At 38.4% G+C, this 15,009-nt stretch overlaps 1 pseudogene; it reads left to right on the top strand.

Annotated features, from left to right (window-relative positions):
- Window positions 1-3,441: 3,441 nt before the first annotated feature.
- LOC135199111 (uncharacterized) lies at window positions 3,442-13,670 on the top strand (annotated as a pseudogene).
- Window positions 13,671-15,009: the final 1,339 nt, after the last annotated feature.

Below are 15,009 nucleotides of genomic sequence, written 5' to 3'. Positions count from 1 at the left end.
TTCAAGGCATCCAGTCTTCCTCTTCCCTCTCCCCTCCTCCCTCTTCCCTCTCTCTCTCTCTCTCTCTCTCTCTCTCTCTCTCTCTCATATTTCTTTAAGGTTTCTCGCTCAAGGGAAAAAGGAAATAATAATAATAAAAAGGAATTAGGGAAAGAGAAATAGTCCGGAACGAATTGGGAAGGAGGGAACCGAGATCACTCGAATGAAGCAATAAATTATGTTGAGGAGGTCGTTCAATTTTTCTCGACGCCAGAGAGAGAGAGAGAGAGAGAAGAGAGAGAGAGAGAGAGAGAGAGAGAAAGACTGAAATGGTTCTCCACTGTATTTTCACCAATATTCCAAATTCTCTCATTACTCCCAAGGTTAGGTATATTTTCATCCATAGCATTTTCTTCATTTGTAAAATCGTATCACCTCACAAAATCCTTCTTTAATCTCCAGGTGTTTTCATCCGTAGTATTGAGCTCAGTCATTAAATCTATCAACATGTCACCTAAGGTTGGCTTTCAACATCATTTTAGTCTTTCCTGGTTTATTTTGGGGTGAAGGTCAGGTGGACGTAGATTGACGCTTCCCCAGATTAGATTTAGGACCTGAATGTTGAGGAATGGAAAGATGTCTCGGTGTGTCTCCCTTCCATTGTTTACCATCTCGTATCTCCCTCTTCTTCTTCTGCCAACTTGTATGTGATATTCTTGTGCTAAAGCTTTATTGTTCCAAGAAGTGTTCATTGTTCCGGCATCAGGACAACAGTGTTCGTTGTTTCGATAAATGAAGAATATTTTGGTCATTGTTCCTAGAACACAGCGTTCATTGTTTCGATAACTGAAGAACGCCGTGTTCGTTGTCAATTTATCTGCTGCCGTGCCAGCAAGGTTAGTTTTTCCGTAAAGTGGGAAGTAGCTAAGGGTTGGCGTTATTCTTTCAGTTTTATTTATTTACTTTTTTTTAGATTTGTAAACTCATTTGGACCCTTTGATCTATATTATCTTAACATAAAAACTTTCAAACGATTAGCCACTTGACTACGATGGCGAGGCAATGGTCTGTTCCACCTCCCATAAATAGACCCGAATCTGACAGATATCGGTTGACTGTGGAAGAACAGTCTCCCCACTGAGGAGGAGGTCTGCAGTTGGAACCTCGGAAGTTCCAGCGAAGATACAATGCATTGCCTCCCTAAAACAATTCTCCTTTTATTTCAATAGTTTACTTACATTTTCATCTATGTATTTATCATTTTGTTAATTTATTGGTTCTTTCCTAAAAATTACTCTCTTAAAAACCCTGACAATATACAAAGCGCTCATTTTTCTTCAGAAACTCTTCCGCACATTTTACAAATTCTCATAAAGTCAAATATAGCAAGAGCTTTTTCTCTCTTCAAACTTTGCAGCTGAAATGTTTAATTAAACATCTCGACGCTTTCAGAAAACTTGCGTTCATATCATCCTATATAGTATATGCATGTTATATTCTTTCTATTGTCCTTTGAATGATTGGTTTGATGTTATTGTTATAGAAGAGTAGTCTAATACCAACACATTTTCATGCTCCTCTCTCTCTCTCTCTCTCTCTCTCTCTCTCTCTCTCTCTCTCTCTCTGAATTATTTACAGCTGAACAAAAGGCGGTTAAAGAATTTCCTTTTCTAGATTTGGTCGCTGGGAAAGTTTGGATTTTTCTGAAGTCAGGACCGACGTCTGACTGGAATCCGAATAAGAAACAAGAAAAAGTGATGTGGCAGAGACTGATGTAACAGAAGGGCCAAGGCAACGTCACCTCGTTAAAAAAAAGGAAACAAAGAAAAAAAAACCGTAGACCGTTCATACGAAGGATGCTTCTTCGACAGGATTTAAAATGTTAGGAAAATATAGAAAACAGAAAATAATTCAGCTGACATTCATCATCAACAGGGACACTTCCCTGCAATGGTCTAGTGCCGTCATTGCGTCTCAGGTGGCGCACTGTAGGAATACTAAAGGCATTTTGCAACGTCCCTTCGGCACGTAACTCCACCCACTTTTTTTGGTCTTTTACTTTACCTCCAGTCCCCTTTCCTTTCCTCAGTCTTTTTTGTAACCCCTCCGTATGGGGGAGGGGTTATTGCTGTCAGTGCACCTAACATGGTGAACTGTAGGCATTACTAAAGGCGTGTCAGCGACCCTTCGACCCCTAGCTGCAACCATTTCAATTCTTTTAACTGTGCCTCCGTTCATATTCTCTTTCTTCCATCTAACCTTCCACACTCCTCACATTTGTTTCTTAGTGCAACAATTTCATGCAAAAATATGAAGCATAGACCCACGAAATCGACGATTCAAGCTTTCAAATGGGCAAATCATCAACCAAGATGGCGGCCAAAAAACAAACCAAAAACACCCACAGAAAAAGATCAGTTGGGATTAGTAGTTGTAGCGGTCCCCTTTCTCTGTGACGGTTCTCCTCTCGAAAATAGTAGTAATCATGAAGCGACAGGCTATGTAACAGCTCTTTCAGATTCCAACTGATGTCAATTCCAAAAATTTGTCTGGTGATTTTTGAGTGTTTATGGTTTGCCTTGTGTCCGCCATCTTTGTTGATGATACGCCCCTGTTGCCCTTCCTTTGGGGCGTCGATTGTTGCCTACAACTGGATTATTATTATATATGAAACGTATAAAAGACTTTATCCACACCGAGCCCTCCCGATGACGTCATACATCCGCAGAGATCATGCAACCCGAGTCTAACCTGACTCTCACTCTCTCTCTCCATGTCCAGTTACTATCGTTACCAGAGGCCGTGTAATAGTGTTTTTCCCAAATATCTAACAAACCGGCTTATGAATTTCCATGAAAGTACAGCAATGAATGTTTCAAACATTGGCCTAATTTTTGGTGGTACAATGAATTGACAGATGTGCTTAATTAAGCCGTTTACTCTTAGAAAAAAGAGGAACTTCTTCCCCTCCTTCAGAGCGTTTCGAAGAAGTAGTACTTAATCACGTAACTGTGACACACAGGTTCCCCCAACCCTCCTTCGGTGTTTACACCTATGGCTATCCTAGTACTCCCCCCCCCCCCCCCCCCTTCCTTCTTGCCTTCTTTCCTTCATTCCCATTGTTATTAGGCTACCGAGTAAATCCCTGTTAGGAAAGACTGTGTACTGCACATATAAAATGAGCCGGAAGAGCAATAAAATGTTTTATGGTGGTAGATAATGATTAGATGGTTAACACAAATTATCGAACATAATAGAAGAGGTTTAAAACAGGAGTGTGGAATCGCACTGAGAGATGTTCTACTCGGACTCCTACAAATTTTAGATTTGCGACTAAAAAATAAAAAATAAAAAAAAATAAAAACATTAGTAGAAATAGAAAACAATTTTTTTCCTTGAGAGAGTTTTATATTTGGAATGATGTTATTGGGGCAAGACTGGAGCAGGATTCAGAAATAATTTCACCGACTTCGACTCCAACCTCAGAGCCCTTTTAGTACATCCAAGGTAATCATCGGCAGCAGTTGTAGTAGTAGCTCTGAACTATTTCATATAGATTCGACTTTATTCATGGCAAATATGTTGCTTTGTCCTCGCCATTGCAAAACTACAATTGCGCTGAAACTCTTCACCATTTACAACAGAGAGAAAGAAAGAAACCGCCTGAAAATTAGTATAAATCGGTAAGAAAAGTATGACTTTAATAAGTACATGATATATTGCAATATACTGCTAGCCATATAGTATATATATATATATATATAATATATCTATATATATATAATTAATATAATGATATATAATATATATACTATATAATATTATATATATATATTTATCTATATATATATATATATATATATATAGATATATATATATATATATGTTTATTTAAATGTATTTATTTATTTTTTCCTACAGGCCATGTGAACGAGTTGCTGATGCTATGGGGATGACTCCGAACGCTGTCCGAGTGTTGGTGAGCCGTGGAAAGAATCCTCATCCACCTGAAACACCACCTGCATCATCAAATACGTCGCCTCTGGTCTTCGACAACTTCACCGTTGGTTCCAGTAGGAGACATGTCCACAGCATGTTTGCTGCTAAGCGATTTTTCACTATTGCCACTTTAGCGGAAGAACTTAAAATGCTAAATATCATTCCTGAAGAAACATCTGAGAAGGCAGTATGGCGAATCCTCCATAACATGGGTTTCCAATACAAAACATCCCAGCGGAAAATGTACCTAAGGAAAGAAACTTTGGACGTCGTTTGCCGCCGAGTTGATGCTCTACGATCCCTCCAGTAACATCGTGAGGAAGGAAGAGAAGTAGTGTATGTCGATGAGACGTGGTTTACCACGAGAATGCAACATAGCAAGGAGTGGGTGGACACCTCTCAATCTGTCACCAGTGCCACCTACAGCCGGCAGGAGCCACCAGGAGAAGGAGAGAGGTTTGTGGTGGTAGCAGGTGGTATAGCTAAAGGTTTTGTAGAAAATTCATTTTTATGCTTCCCTGCGAAAAATAAAACCGGCGACTACCATGGAGAAATGAATTCAGAGATATTTATTCGGTGGCTAACATCACAGCTCCTGCCGTCGCTTGAGGATCCTTCGGTGCTGGTGCTAGACGACGCCCCATACCATAGCCAATTGACAGGAGATAGCCGATGCCCAACAACAGCTACAAAAAAGCAGGATTTGGTTAACTGGCTCAGGTCTCGAAAAATACAGTATCCAGCTCACGCAACACGCCCTGAGCTTCTAAAGATATACAGGGGCAACCGGCCGAAACCAGTTTACATTGTGGATAATATAATCCGTGAATGGGGCCACGAAGTGGTTCGCTTGCCCCCTGCCCATCCTGAGCTCAACGCCATCGAGCAGGTGCGCTCCTCGTTGCAGCGGTTTACCCGTGCTGATCTCTTTGCCAGGCTTGAAGAGGACAGGCTTGCTGTAACAGGGGAGACGTGGGATGGCGCTGTCAGGAGATCAAGATATTTTGAAGATGATTACTGGCTTTCAGATAATATTCAAGACAGTATAGATCCGGTCATCATCAACATTGATAGTGACGAGGAAAACGATCTTTTCCTTGAGAGTGATGATGAGTAAAATGTATAAGTGTCCATTTCTTGTTTTTTTTTTTTTTTTTTTTCATCCCTCATATATCTATGCTTTCCAGCAATTGGTGATAACATTATTTTGGAAAAGCAAAGCTAATGAATACTTTGATACGAGTATATCAGCTTGGCATGTAGACAATGTCAATTTATTTCTCAAAGTAAGGTTGATTGGTTCATTAATTGAAGTCTGGTATAATTCCAGTGACAAAGTCGCAATGATATTTGTCACATACCTTTTAAGTAACAAAAATAGGTACTGGTACTTATAACGTAAATAAATATATAAAACTATAGGTTGAAATATAATAAATCTTATGTATGTATGAACACACAACACATACACACACACACACATATATATATATATATATATATATATATATATATATATATATAATATATATATATATATATATATATATATATATATATATATATATATATATATATATATATATTTATGATTTACAATTTATCAAATGGCCGATGTCAATGCCCTTATATGAAACATCTTTTAGAAGTCTACCTTCTAAGGAATTCAAGCTACTCTCTCTGGTGAAATTGATATGATAAATTATATCAAACAATGCTCTCTGTCATTTTCTTCCTGGCAATTGATGTATCGAGTAACCTGTGTTGTATGGAAGATTGAGTCCTACGGCTTAACCTAAAGAAAACTATATTTCTATTGCTTTACCAACACTCGCTTGAAGTGCGAAGTGTAGGGTTAGCATGGCTTCTTTCGTCTCCTGTCATAAGTCTCATTCTTGATCTTCAGTGTAAGTGAGTGGGTAAGATATAAAAGGTTGGTCTTGTGTTTAGGTAAAGTCTAAAGTCACGAATCACATTACCAGGTATGCTGAACTTTTACTGACAAAGAATTTCGTATTGCTTGGGGTAGGTCATATGACAATTATCTATGGAGTTAAACAGGCGTTTAACAATTCGGGGGATGGGAGGTACAGGGGAAGAAACGTTATACCAACGTCACTGAGGGACGTCATCACTTTTGCGAATGTGTGGGTGGCTAAGACTGATTTTAGCCTCATTTTCTTAAGTAAAAAAGTTAATGAAACTTAATTGGCAATGCACAGTATTTCCCAAAATTAAGCCATTGTATGAAGCGCTCCCTGCTTTGATATCATGGAAATCCATCAGCTATTTTAGGAGTTATTTAAAAAAAAACACTATTACACGGCCTCTGGAAACGTTAGTAGTCACAAGCAGAGTCAAGGTAATAGGGTCTGCTCAACTCGGCTGTGGGGGCGGAGCTAATACTGTGATGTTAGAAGAGTAACAGTACTCGCGCTTCTCCATTGAATTACTTAAAGAAGCTTTAGTTTTTATACATTTAATCCATATCGCATGTTTTTTTTGATAAAATCTGATAAAACCTGTAAAGAGGTAACATGCTTGATGTTTTTTAATAACCATTCAAAGTATATAGTGTCTGCTCAACTAGGCAGTGGGGGCGGAGCTAATACTGTGACGTCACAAGAGTAACACTCCAGTGTTTCTCCACTGAATTACTTGATGAACCCTTAGTTTTTATACATAAAATCCATGTCGCGTGGTGTTTTTTATATGATGATGGTGTCTATGACACAAAGCATTTCTTTATGAAATGTTGTCGTCTGCCATCAACAAAATTCATCTGGCTTTTGAAGCAAATCACAGACCCATTTTGTATTTACTTTGAGAGACTTTATTTTATCTTTTTTCTGTATTATTCTTTTGCTTTTACTCTTTTATGTGAGTTGCATCTCTCTCCTTCAGTGTTATGTTGTGATACTAAAGAGAATAAAATGTTTTTAACATCACACCTGTTTGGATGAAGGTCTCATAACAGAGTCCATCACTGAAGTTGAAGTTGATGTAACAAGCAAAGTTATGAACTGTGAAAACAAGACTGTGAATGTTGCATAATTATATCTGTATTTGCGTGGATTTCATTAAATTACTCGTAAAAATAAAAATAAAATAAAAAAACAAGCATCATTCCATAATAATAGTGGGAAAATATATGGGGATGACTTTGGAACGGAATTTGAAATTAAGGCCAAACGCCAAGCGCTGGGACCTATGAGGTCATTCAGCGCTGAAAGGGAAATTGGGAGTAAAAAGGTTTGAGAGGTGTAACAGCAAGAAAACCTTTTGCAGCTGCACTACGAAACAATTATTAGGAGAGGGTGAAGGAAAGTCAGATGGAAGAAAGAGAACATGACCGGAGGGACAGTAAAATGAATGAAAAGGGTTACAGCTCGGGGCTGAAGGGACGCTGCAAAGAACTTAAGTAATGCCTACAGTGCACCGAGTGAGGTGCACTGATATTTCTACCCACCTACGGGATGGTGATGACTTTGGTCACCACAACACAACCATAATTAGAAACGTTCTGTTTACAAACGTAATGGAACGGGAAACGTTTGAATATTTGAAAGTTGACATCAATAAAAACAACATTTTTGAAGCAATTCTAGTGTTCGTATCTATAGAGAACACAATGTCTCTTAACAGCGACAGCCGTCAAATTCTGACCAGACTTTTCTGAACTCACAACAGACTTGGCTGTCCCTTGAGGACGGCAATGGGTCACAATGCGTCCCACTATTGGACTCAGGAGATTCCACTTGAATTGTTTAATTCTCTTGACACTATAAACCTCTTTCCTCCTACGGCTGTTCAATTCATTCATGACTTATATATCGAACTGTTTACAAGAGGTAATGTGAAAGTTCAGCCCTGACGATGAAACTGCAAGAAATGATAAATCAGGCCCCAAATTAACTTACTAACGAGGAAATTACAAAGATGAATCGTTACTAAAGGAGAGAGGGAGATGGGAGGAGAGGGGGGGAGGGGACGGGGAAGAGTTAAGAATAAAATGTAACCAACGCGGATTATTTATCTGTCATCTTCCTACTGATTCACCAGAAGAGACCAGAGAACAGAAGATGTCCACTCACAGTCAAGTCAAGAACTGAGGCCTTCAATTGCAGAGGCAGAGTCACTCAACATTCCAGGCCTCTCATTGGCATTTGCTTCAGACCATCAGCTCTATTCTCTAGGTATAATGGCCAGATCAGTTCTCGGACTGGTAACCTTACTGAATATCACATTCTGCTTGCAATAGCAAGCAGTTTGAAAACCAGTCAGCAACTGTAAGTGGAGAATGAATCTTTGGCAAATGCTGGATAACCATATGAAGCAACGGTTTGGACAGTCAACAAGTTGTCGGCTTGTAGTAAACATGTTTGTGACGTGTATGATACGAACAAGTTATCAACTTTTATTTAACATATTTGTAACATGTAACAAAAAGAACAAGTCACTGATTTGTAGTCAACATGTTTTTGACATGCGAGCATTGAAAACAAGTTGTACTTTTACTCAACATGTTTCTGGTATGTCTGCAATAAGAACAAGTCAATGACTTGTAGTCACCATGTCTGTGACATATGTGAAATAAAGTCACTGACTCGTATTTAACACGTTTATGACATTTGCAATAAGAGTAAGTTGTCAACTTGTGTTCAACATGTTTGAAACAAGTGTGATAAGTTGCCAACATTTATATGAAATGCTGAATAGCATTTTGGACGCCCTCCAAGCAACAAAATCAACCCCACAGCATCAGAGGCAATATTAGAGGGAAAAATGGAAGGACAATGTGCAATCGAGCTGACATACTGATAACCATTAAGGTGTTGACAACATGTCCCATTAACCGTGATTCTTCTTCCTCTGTCGGTCCTTTGTGGCCGAAGGGAATCCGATGTCCTTAGACAAATCTCACGTCAAAACCTCTATCGCTGTGGTCGAGGGAATGAGTCTACCATTATTCCATTCGGTTTCCTTTCTGGAATGGTTTATGTCAGTCGTTTTTCAACTTGAATTAATGAATGGATCAGTTGGATATAGTATTCTGTGATGGCTACTTAGTCCCACAGGCTGGAAAATGTCGTGGATTAAACATTTGTAAATGATATAGTCATGAAAATCAAATAAAAAAAACATACTGAAATGACAACCATTATGGAAAAGTTGAAACCATTCAAACAGGAAGTATTTAAAATGATATAAAGAACAAAATCATGACGGGTCTTCTTCGGGAGATTAATCATTAAATATAATCAAGGTTTACCATCGACAGAGTTGCCACAAAACATCTTGGCTGGCGATTGTAAACTAAATGGAAATACCATCAACTCAGGACCCTAACATTGAGAATTCCTCTCTCTCTCTCTATTTCTGACTTGAGAATTCCTATTCTCTCTCTCTGACCGTGAATAGCAGAATTCCTACTCTCTATATCTCTATCTCTATTTTCGCCTGAAGCTGTAGACATTATTGGGGCCACGTTCAATAGTACCCCAAACAATGTAACCATTTTTTTTTTACTCTAATATTCTTGTCAAATTCTTCAGACTTCCATCTATCTTCCCACAGCCATTAACCTGTTAACATCTCAGTCACTTCCCCTAGCTTTCCAAAAGTACCCAGACTCAAATTATTTATAATTTTCTTACACTAATATAAACAATTTTCCTCCTGAGATCTTCATTCGCGCTCATGCCGACTCGTAATCATTTTCGTTCGATGTCCCTTCCCCAACTATGGCTTCATAAGGATTCTCATTTCTTTTCGTCTCTGTTTCGGAATGAAACTCAACCTATATAAATTACTTCCTCTGAAAAAATCCCAGATTTCTACGTGATTTTATGAGGTTTGAATACCCCATCTTCAAACTAAATTAAAATAATATTTGTAAAATCCGTGATATTATTGTGTTGACAAGCGTCCATCAGAGTTATTACCCAAAAAGTTCTTTACTTTACCCTCGCGACAAACTCCTGGATTTCTATGAGGCTGTGTGAGGTCTGAGAACCTTTTTCTCTGACAAAATGAACACAATACTAATTACAAAAGACAATATAATTAATTCGTTTGCGTTGATGTCAACTGGGATTGAACGCCCACCAATGGTGCTATTCTGGAAAACTTCAAGTTTTTTGTGTCTTTTGTGAAGTTTTTCAGTCCCATTCAAACTAAATTAGCAGCAATCTTATTTACAAAAAACAAAAAATTATTATGTTGAAATACATTGTAAATTCATGTCCTCCAACAGAGTTACTACTCAAAAGTTATTTACGTATTAAGTTCATTTCAAAGAACACCTTCTAACGTCAAAATACTGAATGAATGCAATTTCATCAGTTGTCGATTTTAACTTATTCCTGCCCAATCAGTTTTAACAAATATTACACACGCACATACACACACACACATACACACACACACACACACACACACACCAGAAGCTAACTTATACTCTTGGTCCAAAAACGTAGTCTTTGCAGGACGGAAGCGGATATCCAGTTTTTTTCACATTAAAACATTATTTGCAGAACCCAGTTTGCTTACTGGATCTGTAATTACTACACAACACTTTTCTGAAAACGAATAAACTAAACAGTACCCGATGCTCACTGGATTCCTAAAAATTATAAAATTGTGTCTGTCGTAAGCAAACTTCATCTCCCTCAGTGTCAAAAATAAACAAGAGATTTTGAAAGTTCATTCATAAAAAAAAACCTGTTTCTAAACTCTAAGATATGTTAGGATGTACAATTGTTGTGTCCACATTAGAGGCAAACTGTAGGCATTACCAAAGGTTATTTGCAGCGTCCCTTTGGCCCCTAAATGCACCCACTTTTTTTCTAAGCCTTTTACTTGACCTCCATTCCCTCTTCCATTCTTCAATCTTGCTGTCCAGTACCTGTAACTGTCATTTCTTAGAGCAACTGTGAGGGTGTCTCCCGATTCCAGCTTTAGAACCTTATATATACTTCGTCTCCTTCATTTTCTGGATCTCTTTATCTTGCTGTCCAACCACTCCTACTACCACTGTCTGTGGCCCAAAGCATTCTGAGGTCAACTTCAAAGGTACATCCTTCTCCTTGTTGTTGTTGTTGTTGTTGTATCAAGCCAAAGGCACGGGCCTTTCCCTTGTTCGGCCCGTAGGTGATCTGAAAAGATTCATTAGGTACAATTCCTTCTCCCTCTCTCTCTCCCCTTCTTCTTCTCTTCCTTTTAAAGGATTCTTAGGCCTCGGGGGTAACCCTTGTCTTTTTGAGGATTTTTTTTTTTTTTTTGTTGGGGGTAGGGGGTCATATGATGATATGGGGTTGAGGTGATGGGGGAGGGGTGGAGGACGGTAAAGGAAGACGCGTTTCAGGTCTGGCTAATAACCCGAAAATTGTATTTTACTTGTGCCTAGAGGGAAAACTGTGTGTGTGTGTGTGTGTGTGTGTGTGCGTGTGGAGAGCAAATCGGCAGGGGAGGAAATCAGCCGAGAGGAACGACACCAAGATTCAGCTTCAAAAATGCGATTTGAATTCCGAGGGGGAGATTCTAATCCTTCTTCCGGAGATTTAAATCCCAATCCTATTGTCCTCTCATCTCTCTCTCTCGTATCTCCGTCTCACTCTCTCTATCTCTTGCTCTCTCTCTCTCTCCAGATACACCACCTAAAAACAAACACCTTAACCCTCTTACTCCTTCACTGCCAACTTTCCTGGAAATAAACTTTTTAATTTTATTCGTATTTCTATTTTTACAAAACGTTGTTGTTTACCAAACACCTATTTGGATTATATTCAATCTCAATTTGTTTATCTTCATGGAAATAGATTTATTATTTTAAATTTTGTTTTAATTATTAACTTTATCAAACATTGTTGTGGACAAAACACATGTAGTGAATGGCCTTCAACAATAAGTTTATATTGAATTTTCAATCTGTTTATTGAACTGTCTCTTGAACAGCTGCTGGTTCAGTAACACCTCCATGTAATGGACCCCAACTTAGCTACCCTACAATGAGTACTTTTCCCTATGTTGCCATGGTAGAAGTGAAACCCTTTTAATACATCTCTCATATTCATGTTGAAGGTCAGTTCAGGTTAGGGACAAAGTGGAAAGTCTGTTAGCAATAACGTGTCAAGGCAATATCGAAGTGCGGTCTGTAGTCTTGGGTCTTCGTTCCTTAATGAACGAACCTCGTCACTTATCGAAGAGGCCGAACGAAGCCCCAAAGTGTCTGCTAAGGACGATTTTGTTCTGGAGAAAATTAGAAACAGAATAACAAATATTGACAACGCGTTTCCTTACGACTTTGCACTTATAAAGGAATTTAAAGTAAGAGAGAGAGAGAGAGAGAAGAGAGAGAGAGAGAGAGAATCAAAACCAACAAACAATAATCTATCTCGTCCCTTTTTTCACTCGTTCCATCAGTTATGAAATTCCATAAAGTTTCTTTAATCAAATACCAAAGGACTTTCTTTCTTCTGCTTCCTCTGTCCCTCGACACTTCGCCCCCTGGGGATGAATTTCCGAAGTAATCTCTCTCTCTCTCTCTCTCTCTCTCATTAATTCATTTATCTCTCTCTTACTTTAATTCATTTATAAGTGCAAAGTCGAAAGGAAACGCATTGTTATTAGTTGTTAATCTGTTTCTACTTTTCTCCAAAACAAAATCGTCCTTAGACGACACTGGGGCTTTGTTCGGAGAATCAGCGCTTAATTAAGGCGGTGAAAAGAGGGAGTTGGAGCGGCTGGACAGCAACACAAAGAGATCCGGATAATACAGAAGATGAAGAAGAAGCATCTCAAGGTGGAATTGGAAGAAACCCCCACAGTTGCACTAAGAGGAATACAGTCAAAGAGGTTGGACAGCAATCCTGAAGAAAGGAAGCGGGAATGGAAACAACGCAAAAAAAAAAAAAAAAAAAAAAACAAAAAAAAAAAAAAAAAAAAAAACAGGGTGCAGCCAGGGGCCGAAAGGATGCTGCAAACACCCTTTTAGTAGTGCCTCCAGTTTACCACGTGAAGACCACTGATGGCACTAGGCCCCTAAGTGGATGGATCCTTGAATGGGTAAAACTATAATTCATAACCGATGTCATCATACGACGCCACAAATTCTCACAATTTCCTTTACAATATATATATATTAGATATATATATCTTATATATAATATCTATATAATATATATATATATAATAATTATTATATATATATATATATATATTACAAAATATATATATATATATATATATATATATATATATATATAACACATATATATATATATATATATATATATATATATATATATATATATATATATATATATATTGTAATATTTTATATATATATATAGATATATATTATATATATATATATTGATATATAATTATATATATATATTATATATAATATTATATATATATTTAATATATATATAGAGATATATATATATATATATATCTAATATATATATATGTAATATTAGTATATAATATATTTAATATATATATATAATAATATATATTATATTATATTGTAATATGCAGACTTCTATCTGTCTCTCTCTCTCTCCTTCCTCACATCCTCATCCAGTCGCCATCTTGTCCGCCAGATTCCCTCCTCCTCTTGGGGAAGCCTCCTCCTCCTGTGTAGTGGGTCTCCTCCTCCAGCGATGAACGGCCTGGCATCATAGAGGTCCCGCCTCCCTCCCTCGGAGGGACTTGAGTGAGTCTCACTCCGCCCTCTCTCTCTCTGCTCCTCTTCTGTCTTTGAGTCTCTCCTCCTTCTCGATGGTGGTGGCGCTCTCACTCAAGGGGGCGGAGGAGGTCCGGTCTCTCTCTATCTCTCTCTCAGGAATTATTATTAATTTATTATTATTGGCGTTTTTCTATCGCCATCATTATAATCATTCTTAAAAGTAGAGAGAGAAAGAAAGAGAGAGAGAGATAGAGAATGTGGGTCAAGGAGTTGACTACTATCGCAACGGGAGGCCATCACTCACGAGGTACTAATCCTTCCTCGCTTGCTGTGGCCTCGTCGAGGTAATCCTCCTTCGGGAGGATCTCTTCGGTTTATAGGCAGTTCCTGTTATGTCTGGTGTTGCCGACTTCAACTCTATTTAAATAAGTACAGTCAGCTGACTGTAGTATCAGAAGACGACAGCAAAGCCAGTCAGTTAGTCAATCAGTCGGGTATCGGTGCAGGGAGTGGAGGGCGGTGGGGTGGAGGGAGGAGGAGGAGGAGGAGACTGGAATTCATATCTTTCAGCCTAAAAAGGTCTTGATACCGACACCTGCGTGTGTGTGTCTGCATTTTTAGCGGGATTTACGGATTATTACAAGTCCAGAACTTATAATGTCTGAAGTCTCTCTCTCTCTCTCTCTCTCTCTCTCATGAGGTGAGGGAATAAGACGTACAGATCCTGATTTCAGTTTTTGAGTTCTGAATGAATAGGCCTATATATGTCTGTGTTCTGTTGGAATGTCTTGTCTTGTCCCGTTTTGTGTCTTGCATTTCATTTCCTTTTTTTTTTTCCTTTTTAATTTTTCATCATATTCATCGGAGCCATACATAACACGTCATCAGCCGACGGCTCCAACCGAGCCACTGAATGAATCATCCACGTACATGAGTACTTACGTACACACACACACACACAGCAGACGAACGTACACAACCTTGTTCAGTTCTCTCTCTCTCTCTCTCTCTCTCTCTCTCTTTCTCTCTACTACTACTACTACTACTACATTTTGTATCGTCTCGTGTAAATAACTAGTATATATATTTGTACCCAGCCAACTCTTTTCTGCCCCAAAAGGTAACCTTTTGGGGCAAAAAAGAGTTGGCTGGGTACAAATATATATACTAGTTACTTACACGAGACGATACAAAATATAGGAGAGAGAGAGAGAGAGAGAGAGAGAGAGAGAGAGAGAGAGAGAGAACTGAACAAGGTTGTGTACGTGCGTCTGCTGTGTGTGTGTGTACGTAAGTACTCATGTACGTGGATGATTCATTCAGTGGCTCGGTTG

This window comes from Macrobrachium nipponense, chromosome 25 (assembly GCF_015104395.2).
Source record: "Macrobrachium nipponense isolate FS-2020 chromosome 25, ASM1510439v2, whole genome shotgun sequence".
NCBI classification, from domain to species: Eukaryota; Metazoa; Arthropoda; class Malacostraca; order Decapoda; family Palaemonidae; genus Macrobrachium; species Macrobrachium nipponense.
Note: the sequence above shows the minus strand (reverse complement) of the source record. Positions and strands in the feature narration are given on the sequence as shown.